We start from the raw sequence: 12,450 nt of genomic DNA, 5'->3' as shown, positions 1-12,450 counted from the left end.
AAATCCAGGTCAGAGCTCGGGGGCTCTTGTAAAACCACCCCAGGACTAAGTCCAGGAACACACACTTCTGTAGGTGGCTTATTACAAACCCTTGCTGAATAAATTATTATAAAATAAGCTGACATCCAATCTCATATTAACCTCTTGTTTAATGTACCAAATGGTTTCTTCAGAAATCAATTAAAGCGCTCAGTTATATCTATGCATCACTGCACTTCAGTCACATAGAATAGATTTCAGTAACATGTAAAGAGGTAACTTGGAAAGATATAAAGGTTATATTAATGATTTCCAGACCACAAATTTCAAACTGTTCTCAGAGTACTGTTTAGTAGCTGTTTGTCTTTTTAAATCACCATAAAACCATAAAGCGTTTGTATCACCTTAAGCTATGCAGCTATGCTTATGATCTAATCAATCAGTACTTATTTAATGCAGCAAGATGACACATGATGCGAGACATCACAATTCAGTATGGCGGTTTTCAATAACAGAAGGTAATAAACATAAATTTCACATTTATGTAGTCCTTCTTCCCCAGAACGATTTTTTAACATTTTAAAAAAATGTTTTGGCCACTGGTTCTCAATTTGCAAAATCAAGCTTTGTTTCTCTCCTACAAAAATGAAAACCTAAGTAGAATCAAGAACCTTACCTTTGGGGTTTTCCCTCAGAGATTCCAGATTGTCTCTATCTTCCTGGTGACAGATTTTAAAAAGACCAAGCTCCTCTGAGTAACCCAATGTTTTCAACCTTTAACTCATCATAAAGAGTTTGACAAAATCCCAAAACAGTAACTCTGGCTAAGCTAGATAAAAGACTGTGTGGAGTTTCTATCTCAAGTGGTCATATGTAGAGTGGTACAAAGCCTGTATTCATTCTTAGATGGTTCCAGATGAGTTAAATCCTTTTAAATGAAGTGTCTCGATGTAACAATGCTGGAATAAAGTATACAAGGGAACAGAAAAGCCTGCCTGCCTTTTGAACAACGGTTTGTGCTCTGCTAACACCACCCTGTCAACAGCAAGCAAAAGGCACACAAATTAATGTTAATAAGCACCTAGAGAAAGCGCCTGGGGGATTTTTAACTTGTCCGTGAGCAGAAATGTCTCCTCAACTGCACATGTCTGAGAACAAAAGACTCTTATTTCAGTGACCTATTGAAGAGGACCTCAATGAATGGAGAGAGTAACTTGAAAAAGCCTGAATAGCATCATAAAATTGTTATGGTCTTCATAGGCATCAAGTGACACAAAATTGTGCGAGCTCATCTTTGATCCTTCAAAATTTTACACTTATACTTTTAACAGGTTATTGGTTCTTTCCTTAAAGTTCCACTTTTTCTGTGAATATCGCTAAAACGCTAAAATCATGTGACACATGATAAATGTGCTACCTAGGCATTGTTTCATGAAGATGATGATTTTCCCCACTAAACACCACTTTCAGAATCTTTTTTGCCCCCGTTCTACTGCAGCAGGACAAGATTAGATTAATCAAGTGTAAAAAGAGAGAGAAACCTTTGGCTCACTTGCAATTTAGAAGAGCCTTAACCTTAAGGTAAAGTCTATCAATCTTTGAAAGAGCCAGATGTATTATAAATGAATAGATAACATTATATCTATTATAAATCATAGATAACATGATACAAACCCTAAATGAAAAGAATATGTTAAAAATGCATAATCTGTCCATTACTGTGAAATACACATACACCATTTATTTACTCATTTTAAATTCTAATAATTTTGTAATGGAGTCAGGTGTGTGCAAAAGAGTTCTGATATAAGATACATTTGAAGAAATACTGACCCACAAAGCAAACAATATGACACAATACCCTAAATAAAGTATCTACCAAGCCCAGCATTGTGAAGCACACAATGCATTTCTCTAGGGACAGAAAAGGGAAAGTGAAAAACAAAAAACGTTCTGTTAACAACTTGCTGTTGTCTATCCGTCTTATTATAGCACTAGACAAAACTGAAAGTAGTTTTGAAGAAAAAGAAATAGAAACTCAATCTTTTGTTTATTTACACCTTAGTCCACCTTATAACAAGCACCTTTGATTTAATTATGCAACAAATATCAAAACCTAAAATAAGCAAGAAACAAAACAACACAGATCCTGATTCTAAATGTCTGTTTGCTGTTTTATTTGATGCAACAGTATTGGAATGAGGAATTCCAAGAGGGTAGTACAGTAGGTTCAGAAAAGATGGTGTTTCTTGTCTGAACTACAATCTCCAGGAAGCAGTGAGGCATGACTTGCCACCCTCTGTCACCTGAAAAATTGATGAAAGACAGCTGATTGGTTGACATTTAATAACCAGGAAACGGAGATGTCCAGGTTTGCTCTACATCTGATGTGTAGGGAAGACATCCAAGCCCCTGAATTGCACTGCGTCAGAGGAACAGAAGCAAAATGCATACTCCCTTGCTTCAATCCAGTGAAAGGCTCGTGTGGAAAAAATGTACAAATTCTCCAGCAACAGATACTGTAAATTCCTGAGCTAAAGTTATAGCTAGGCATTAATTCCACATCTTGTCTTTTGGGATAAAAGTGGTTAACAAGTTTTTCAAGTCATAAGAAAACAAACCATCCCCTTACTACATTCTGTATCAGCACAATTAATCTGGTCAGTATGATAAAAATTCATTTCAAAACATGTAAGACTTGACACGTGCAGTATATGCAGTATTTACCCTATATGTATGAAGAAAAGCTGTTAATCTGTCGTTACAACCTTTTAAAAACAGTTTTGACTGTTACAGCAGCTGTTACTGTCTTCTGGCCTGGTCTGTGCTGTGTTATTACTTCGCTGAGTTCCCCACTGTGTGAGGTCTACAGGTACGCGGAAAACAATTTCACACAATCTTGATGAAATCGGTTTAGTAGAAAGGCTCCGCTTTCAGTTACTTGTTGCTAAAAAAGCAGCATGTATAACCCATTGAGATTCTGACCATTATCAACAAAATACTAGGAAATCTTGATACATCCCAATCCCCGATTGAATTTCATGAACAAGGGGAGAATATACAGTACAAACTCCACGCAGATAGCACCTCAGGAATTGTACCCAGGGCCCCAGCACTGCAGAACAGCAATTCTTACCATTTCAACACTATGCCACTCACACTTACACGTGATACAGAAAAATACCTTTTCACACTGGTGCTCTGATGAGTTTGTTTAGTCTTTTAGGTAAGTCCAGTTTACTGAAATTCTTCAAGGACCAACCCCGATACTGTGTTGGAATAACCTAGATTATACTACGAAATTTAAACATTTCATGACAAAAAAAGACAGTATAAAAGCATTTTTTTAAAAATATTATTTTTCTAGATCTGCCCTAGAAGATGGAACCTCACCTTCACAAGACACATAGGTCTGGTTAGACCGCAGTATTAAATGGCCAAGGTTCCAGGCTTGTCACAGTTTAGTGACTTCCTAGCATTCTAAAACTACAACACTGACCTCTGGGGACCCTTATAAAACAGATCATGAACACACTGCTGTCTATTTCGGAGGAAGCTGCCTGTGTCATCCCGTTGGAGAAGGCAGCTATCCTATTTCAGCCAGAAGTCAATCAGCTGACACTTGGCAGCTGTCCAACTCTGATTTTCACATGTCCTTAGAAGTACATTCCAAAAACCATCTCATCCAGGAATACAGAAGTGAACACACACATAGAACAAAAAACAATTATACAGGCTTGCCACAATTTCCCCATAGTAAAGTTTTTCAAGAGCTTTCTGTTTATCAGGGAAATACAAGCCTTTGTACTAAGCGACACTATTTGCACACAGGAAACTATAGATTTAAAGCAGTTAAGCTCGTACTTGTACTGTAATATAAGTTGTGCAGTTTATCATCAACTAATGCATGTTTTTGCAATGAACAAATTATCAGTCAAAATAATGACACTAGCATGGTTTATGTAAGTTCTACTACAGGGTTAATTCATGTCTAATTAAACCCTTATTTGACTACAAGAGGACTTAAGATTACAAACACATAAAAACTGAAAATGTTAAAGGTTAACACTGCAGAGAGAATTACAGAAGGGCTAAGACCCTTGGAAAAACTGCAATGAAAGAACAAGAGAAGACAAGTGCTAAAATACTTTACTCCAGATATATGTCTTGATCGCTTTCAAATAACATTATTTATGAACTCAATCAATTTGGTTATATGAAAGTCAATGAAAATTATTTTTTAACCACATATAAACTCTACATACTCTGCTTCCCTTTGTGTGGTATGCAGAAACCATGCATATAGTAATATTACATATACTGTATATGCATGCACAGAGTGCTTGCCTGCTTTTTAAAGATAACCAAAAATTACCTTTTAAATAAAGTGAACAGTACCTAGTCATTGCATTTAAAGTTCGTCTGTCATTCCATACCACAGCTATAAAAACACATCACTCGTGTACAAGCAGATGCTCATGCGGGATGTAAACAAACTAGTGCAAACGACAATATCAAAAGATCTGTTTTTCTTAGCAAGGCACCACAAGATCTTTTCAGGTTCTATGAAGCAAACTGTACTCTGTCTGATTCTTGATTTGCCTTGCACACTTTCCCATCTCGCCAGAAATCTTTAACACTTCAAGATCCTTTTGAAAAAAACCTTTGAAAAGGCAAGAACTTAAGACACATCTTCCAACACCCCCCACCATCACCACCTCCAAAGATGTTATTTCACGCCGTCTCAAGCTCAGCAGCCACAACACGTAAACTGCTGGCTGGTGGATAAATGATTCAAGGCAGAAATACATTGCTTTTGTGTATCAAGATGGAAAGGTTTACTTCCACTTTTCCACTTTAAGGCATTTCAACATGGTCCAATCGGTAGGAGGAATGCAAGAAATGAGCCTTTTATTTTTGTAGATGCCTGGAATAATAAATGGAGCAGGGTTTCATATCCTCCTAGGAAAAGGGCTGTTTGCATGGTTTACGGAGTCTACTGTATCTCCATGAGGGATATTAGGGTTAAAACTGCAAATCCACAGATGCCTGAAGCAAAATATGAAGAACATTTCCACAGCAGCGCCTCTCTGACACTGGGAAGATGTCATTCTCAAAGATCCCAGCCAAGAAACCAGGCTCCTTGCTCGGATGGCATCTGGTTTGTTTTTGTTCATAATAGCCTTTCTTATAGGCTCTATGCCACCTTCCCATAAGTACGAGATAAGTCAAATCCAGAGTCTGTTTTATAAGTCTACGAATAAGTGCCCCTTCTTTACAAAAAGGTCTGTAAAGGTCTGGAACTAGTCAGCTGTCTGAAGAAAGTCTGAACATTTCCTCCTGAATCTGGTTGCTCTTCTCTGGAGTGATTCCAGAGCTCAATAATTTTTTTTGTCATGTGGTGATCAAGATTGCACACAATATTCTAAAGGAAGTCTTACTGCTGCATTATACAATTTTAGAATTTATATACTTTGATTTAAAGTCTATATTTTAACAAAATATCCTCACATTCTCTTCGCCACCTATATTTTATTGCTTCCTCACATTGTCTGAAAGATTCCAATAAAGTCTCAAAGTAGACACCAAAATATTTTTCATAAGTAGCTTCTCTAAGGTCAGTGTTTCCCATCTTAGTTTCTTAGTTAATGTGTTGTTACCTTTGTGTAATACTCTGTACTTGTTTACATTAAATAACATTTGACAGGTGCCTCCCAATCTTTAATTTTATCTGAATCTTATTTTATCTTCTGTTTCAAAGGTTCTACAGCGTGTGCAAATCCTTCTCGTTTGGTATCATCTGCAACCTTCACTAATTGACATAGTGTACTATACCACGTTGTAGATCATTATAGAAAGAGCCATGGTATGAATAATAAACCTTGAAGTAGTCCACTAATGACATCAGGTTAATTGACATCAGGTCAATTTGAGTTTTCACCCCTTATCTATACTGCTTTCAGTCCTCCCGTTTACTGCCTCATTTCAGAATAAATCTTTTTATGAGTCACTTTATCAAAAGCTTTCTTAAAATCTAAATATACCATATCACATGGTCAATAGCCATTACTGCTGTTGCTTATCTGAAGAACAAACAAATTAGTCAGGCAAGACCTGCCTTTTCTAAATCGAAATTAACTATTTCCTAGAATCCTATTGTCACACAGAAGATCCTCTTACCTGTCAACTACGGATCAACTGCTTCCTTTTTTAAATAATCCATTTTAACAGAAAAAAAGGTTTCATTTTTTCCGTCTTAATTTTTTTCAGATTCATGAAAAACAAAAAGGTCTTTCTCCAGGAGCACAAGCATGATTTCATGTGTGGGAGGGTTAGCCCTTTAATCAGTAACAGCATGACTGGATGCAGCAATAACATTGCGACTATCTGTGCCCTCTGTGCCCAAAAAAGCTTTTAAATCTTTCTTAAGGGCAGTTGTTGGAGTTTGATGGATGGAACTGGCAGTCAATACTAGCTGGCGTGGTACTTTTTCCACCACTGAAGAGTTGTGGAAAAACATCTTTCCAATACTAGATAGTTACTGAATTAAAAATTTACTTAAAAGTTTTATTGCTTTATTATCTTCTTTCCCCTTGAAAATAGTTGTGATCACAGCAGACTAACAGTAAAACAATTCATATCCTTTGATCCTCCATCTTTACTCTTATAAACAGTATGATTTATAATCAATCCAAATGTTTATCCCAAGGAACAAAGCATTCACAAGTCATCAATATTCTAATCTGGCTATCAAATTTTTCATCAGCATTAATAATTTGCCCCAGAGACACAATATCCTTTACAACATACAAAGGTTGTAAAAAATGGGATACAAAACTATATAATATATTAATAATCAAATTAAATCTATTGATATTATTAGCAATTTATGCAGCAAACCAGTACATTTTGATTGAATGGTTGAATGAATTTTGATTGAATATTTGGGATTGAATATGAATATGAATATGAACTGCCACACCCCTTCTATGAAATGACATACTTCCATTTTATTACTTGTGGAAGCTATAAATATGGATATATTCTTTTCATCTTCCTTAGAACAATAGTTTTATGACCAAGTAACAAATCAGTATCATATGAGCTCATCTTTACAATACCAGGGTAATAACTGATAACAGAACTATTTACTTACACTTTTTTTATGGCAAAGAAAATGAAAGTAGTAACATAACTTTGACACAAGCTGTACAGTATTTGCAACCTTTTTTTTCAGAGTAGAATCAGCCACCACACATACTGTAACATTTGTAAAGCTTTTTCATCTAACAGACTTCTAGTCCTGTTCGCTGAGAAATCTATAATAATATGTGTTCCTTTCATTTCTTTTCCAAAATTATAAATAGCAATTCATTATATGCTAAATACAAATTTAAACAGGGGCTAAAACTTAAATGATCCTAAGTTTCTAATTAAAGGTGTACACCAGCCATCATGTATAATTAAGTGCAAGCCATGTTCTTTTTTAACGTTTTATTTACTTTTGTTTTGCTTATAGTAACTCAAGCCAAACCGTCAGGATTACCCCCTTGCTAAATTGAGTCTTCTCATTCCAGCTCCCACTGAATTGTAAATACTTTCACAAACCTAGGATTAGGTGAATATATAGACAGTGTACATACAGCACAGTATATTCACATTTATCGTTGTACTTTTTTTCTCTAGAACAAAAAAACTGTTATTAGTAAGTCTTCAGATTTATTACAATTATGAGAATAACATCTTCAGTAATTTTAATTTTAAAAGCCTCTTATTTATTACATTATTATTTTATCAGTGCAGGTTCATATTGTTTTGCAGAAGACTAAGACAACTAGGCCACAGAGAACTTTCTCAAAAAACGTTTGATTCCGACTAGCGTTACAGTAGGAAACAGCAGAGCATTACCTTGGAAACTTATGTTACAGTAGGAAATATTGAAAAACAAATGAAAAAATTAATTCTACATATCTCACCGTAAAAGTGCATTAACACACTATACGTAAACCACACAAAAACAAACAAAAACAATGCTTGTATTCCAGAGAGAAATACCCCAGTTCTTATTTTACATTTAAGGTGAACTAAAAATACCTAAATGAACGACATAGAATCTTGGTGTGCTGTTCTGCTTGCCGTCTTGTGCAAATGCCATCTTCACAGTGAAAATATTAAAAGGTAATAAATAAAAGTAAATTCTATTAAATGTAATGCTAGCAAGAGTTCTCCAGGCATGAAGACAAAGTGCGTCCACTTCATTCATTCAGTGGCAGGCTGTAGGCGTGTGTCCCCTCCACCAGCAGTGTTTCCGCTTATCTGTTTGCTTTCCTGAACTAGTAAAGGCTTTGCAGCGGACGCTAACAGAATGTACAAGTGTGCGCTTACCATCAGGCTGCTGTCCAATGACAGGCGTTTCCATAAAGCTCTCTTCTCCAGGTGTCTGCTCTCCACCATGGCCCCAGCACTGTAGGTCCCTCAGCGACTCTCTCTGCTTCCAAGAGCCACTGGGGTCAAACAAAAAGAATGAAAGAGAAAGTCATGCTGTTAGCCGCGCTGGTCCCATTCGCGATGGCAGCTGAGTGACTGTTTATCACTTTCAGTCTGCCCACCAAAGGCTGTGTCAAATGAGCTCAGAGGCCACAATCTCGCTGCTCTGCTGCAGGAGGTGACATGTGCGAGTCCTGCATGCGAATGGGTGTTCTTCTCTCTGTCTTCACCCAGAAAGCTGTCCGTGCCCGGAAATGTGAAGAGGAAGTGTTTGAGGTATCTAGAGCGGTGATCTTCCTAACGCCGATATGGTGCGAGTTGAACTTTGCCCCCCACCAGCCCCAGTGTTTTTCTAACCCTTTCCAAACAGAGCTGGGAAATGGGCTGGCCTGGCCAATCTGAGATCTGTGGAAAAAATAAACAGTTCACTTCACGCACACCTCTCCTTCACAAACCGCAAAGACTGCACTGATGACACTTTAAATGGCCAGAGTCCAGCCTTTCAGTTACTGGCTTCAAAGGGAAAAGAAACTGCAAGGCGTGACTGGGACATGGCGGCTCGAATTCAGAGCATGTACACAAATGACATTCTGCGTGCCTATCTTCAGAGTATTACCGCGGTACTATATGTAGGTAAATAAGCAGCGTGACATGAAAGGGCACAGCTGAAATATTTGCGACAGACTCGAAGACAGCTAGGCCTTTCATAATCTGACAATGTTGTGCTTCATTCAAAATTATTTAAGGCAAGACACTGTGGTAGTTTGTTTGTGAATGACAACAAAGCAAAGCCCTGTGCTTAAAGCGCATAGATTCTGTCTCACAGCGTCTCTCATTTTTTATAGACAAGATAATACGAAAACTGTATTAACATGGGTATTTGTATTGGGCTCACATAGGACCTACTGTAAGTCAGAAAATCTGGAGTCACATGTTTTGACATTTTCATTTGAGTTGAGTGTGTACAAAGTTATGAGGACTTCTTATTGTGTACATATAACTTGTTAAAAGCCTTGAAGAGCAAGAGAGAGCAAAAAATAAAAATATTACAATAATGCCTTGCACAATCATGACAATCATATATTCCTCAGCAATGTGTACTTCACATTAGTACATTTCCTATTTAAAAATGTGGTGTTTAAATCAAGGAAAACATTCTAAGAAAAAAATTTCTAAGAATCCTGCTTCTCTAGTTTTGGCCAAAACCTACTTAAATATTAAATACTCCACAAAAACAAGTAGGAAAGACAGCCTGTCAATACTGAACCTTTAGTTGCAGCTGGACTTTATTTTCTAACGCCAAATGACTATATCAAAAATAAGAGCTTTCTTGACAATTGAAGGAGGTTAAAATGTTGCCCCTTGAACAGGCACAAAAAGCTAACCAAGCAATAAAAATGGTCCTTCATTTACCATTTGTGCTTGATAAGAAAAGAGTCATTTTCACATGAGAGATTTTGCACATGCTCGGGTCTAAGATTGATTGCACAACGACAACGTCAGATTGTTTCTGCTCACTATGCTTCTAGAATTTGTGCTGTGATGCCTGGCTCCAGATGCAACTTCCAATCTGCTGTGAATGTGTAGTAATACATTTAATGCTGTCTTCTATACCGATTAGGAAAGAAACCTTCGGCACAGGAAAAAAGAAACAGTGCACTTTAACCCTTTGGGCAAAAACACACAGCAACACCCATGCTTCATCTTGTATGTAAACCACATCTCACACAAATACACTATACCTCACCTGCAACTGTTATAAAAAAGATTGTTAGATCTTACATCATCCCAGAAACAAAGTATACAGTATGATATATGGTTAAAATATTTACCACATGAATGAAGAAAAGGGAAAATATTTGAGATTGCCAGTTATATGATATGTTTTTTTTTTACCTGAGGTTTTATTTTCAAAAATATTTTTCTGCTTCATAACTGAATTACTACATGCATATTAAAAACAACACTACTATTGTATAACCTGATGGACTCACGCTTCAGCAACAGGAAAAGGATAAAATAAGTGAAATGTGTTCAATAAGATACATTCTTTGAAGTTTTTGTTGATTCACAGGAGCACCGATGATAAACAAGATTCTGGTGAGACTTGAATTCAATATGCAACCATGGAAATGCACCAAAAAAAAAAGCTTGAAACAGTTGAGGCCAACAGATTTTCAACACCGGTAAGCATGACTGCCCACACTGTATTCGGATTCCACAACAGCTCTGTGTTTCAGGTCCATGTGCTTCTTTCAACTCCCCAAGGTGAGAGCCAACGGATATCAGGTGTCAGGTGCTGAAAAGTGTGGTTTAGAGGTTAAGCCACTAGGAAAATGATGAATTATGTGTATTGAACGATTTTAGCAACTTGCCCCTGAATCGGATAACACATCATTTTCAGGCTCACAGGGTTTAATTAACAGAGCTTTTGCCCTCTGTCCAATAACAGCTTTGCATGCTTTCAAAATCGAAAAAAAAAAAAACTTAAACTGGGCGTTTCTAGTATATACACTTCTTCCTCTGGGATATGCTTTGTTTTTGATGTGTTTTTGCTCACTTTTCATCAAGGAATTCCAACAACACGATGTCAAGGGAGTAACAGCCACTCAAGCAGCAATACAACAGTGGTGGCAAACCAACCGAAAGCTGCCGTAGTAACCTTTCAGTAATGCCAAGAAAACTCCAGAAATTAGAAGCAATGCTTAGCTAATAAGTCAGCTTCAAATATTTAATTATTTTCAAGATAATATGCACGGGAATATGCATGTTTTTACTAGGCACTAGAGCAAGGATGGATATATGGTTCCAGAAATACCCATACCCTGTTTTTTTTAAGAATAAGGTTTTTTTGTACATTATTCCTCTGCCCAAGCATCTACTGTATACAGTATGTATGTATCTGTGTACATTTAAAAAAACACCTTTTTCCAGCTGTAGTGTGATATATGCGACTATGTGTAGTGCATGAAGTCAACTACAGTAAATATGATCTTTGGATCCCCTTTAAAATCCCCATGTATGAATACTTCAGTTTTAACTTACTGTAGGTACTGTACTGCGTCTTCTAAGCTACACACTGAGCCAGCTTACCTCTCTCTCTCTCTCTGTGTGTTTGAGTCTCACGGCTGTTTCAAACACAAAATCCGGCCAAAGTCTTCCCAACATACCATTTGGAAAGTGCTTATTTGTTCCAATGGTTTTGAAAAATAATAAAAAACAAAAATCCTGGTAACGGTACACTATATTAAGAAATATTATACTGTATATAAGAAAATGTAACATTAAAAATGATATCATGGAAAATCACATGCAAGGCTCTACTGTACCACAGTTTGTTATGATTTCTAATACTTCCTGTAAACAGTTTTTAACTGCATGCTTTTCATTCGGGTTGGTTTGTGGCAGCTGTTCAACAGCAAAAGCCCAGGTAATGAAAGGCTTCACAACCAAGTCAGACCAGAAATGCATCAATTGAGCCTTTCTTTACCTCCCAGGTATATTCAGAATGTTTAATGCCTCCACATCTCAATTCACTTTTAAGAAGCACCAGGCTTGTCATGTGAAACTCAAGGAAAAACAAGTTTATCAGCACTAAAGAGATCTATGCCAGAAAAGATTAAAAGCTAGCGGACCTATTAATATAGTCACAAGTAATTTGAAGAATTCAGATAAACGATACAGTATAAATCTACAAATCAAAAACCTAGTGGGTATTGACAGCTGATAAAAATAAACTTTAAATTTATCAAATATAATATGCATTCAGCATTCAGAATGTATAACCAATGTTAAACAGAAGTTGATCTACCTGTAGGTACATAACACACAAGTAACTTCTACCTACAACTGGACTACAACTATCACTACTGAATCCACCTTACAGAGTTCATGATTCAAACAACAACTGTAAAACTGTATTTGAGAAGGTATTTGAATTTGTTTGCTCATAGTAGTAAGTCAATACTTACTGTAAACCTGTGT

The 12,450-nt window shown here is 36.6% G+C and overlaps 1 long non-coding RNA gene across 1 annotated transcript in view; it reads right to left on the bottom strand.

The window, feature by feature from the left end:
- Nucleotides 1-12,450, bottom strand: part of LOC138241950 (uncharacterized) — a 67,915-nt gene that overhangs the window by 42,799 nt on the left and 12,666 nt on the right. The window contains exon 3 of the long non-coding RNA XR_011191226.1: nt 8,365-8,483. This is a non-coding gene — a long non-coding RNA (uncharacterized lncRNA). The remainder of the gene's footprint in view (nt 1-8,364; nt 8,484-12,450) is intronic.

This window comes from Lepisosteus oculatus, chromosome 12 (genome assembly GCF_040954835.1).
Source record: "Lepisosteus oculatus isolate fLepOcu1 chromosome 12, fLepOcu1.hap2, whole genome shotgun sequence".
Taxonomy (NCBI): domain Eukaryota; kingdom Metazoa; phylum Chordata; class Actinopteri; order Semionotiformes; family Lepisosteidae; genus Lepisosteus; species Lepisosteus oculatus.
Note: the sequence above shows the minus strand (reverse complement) of the source record. Positions and strands in the feature narration are given on the sequence as shown.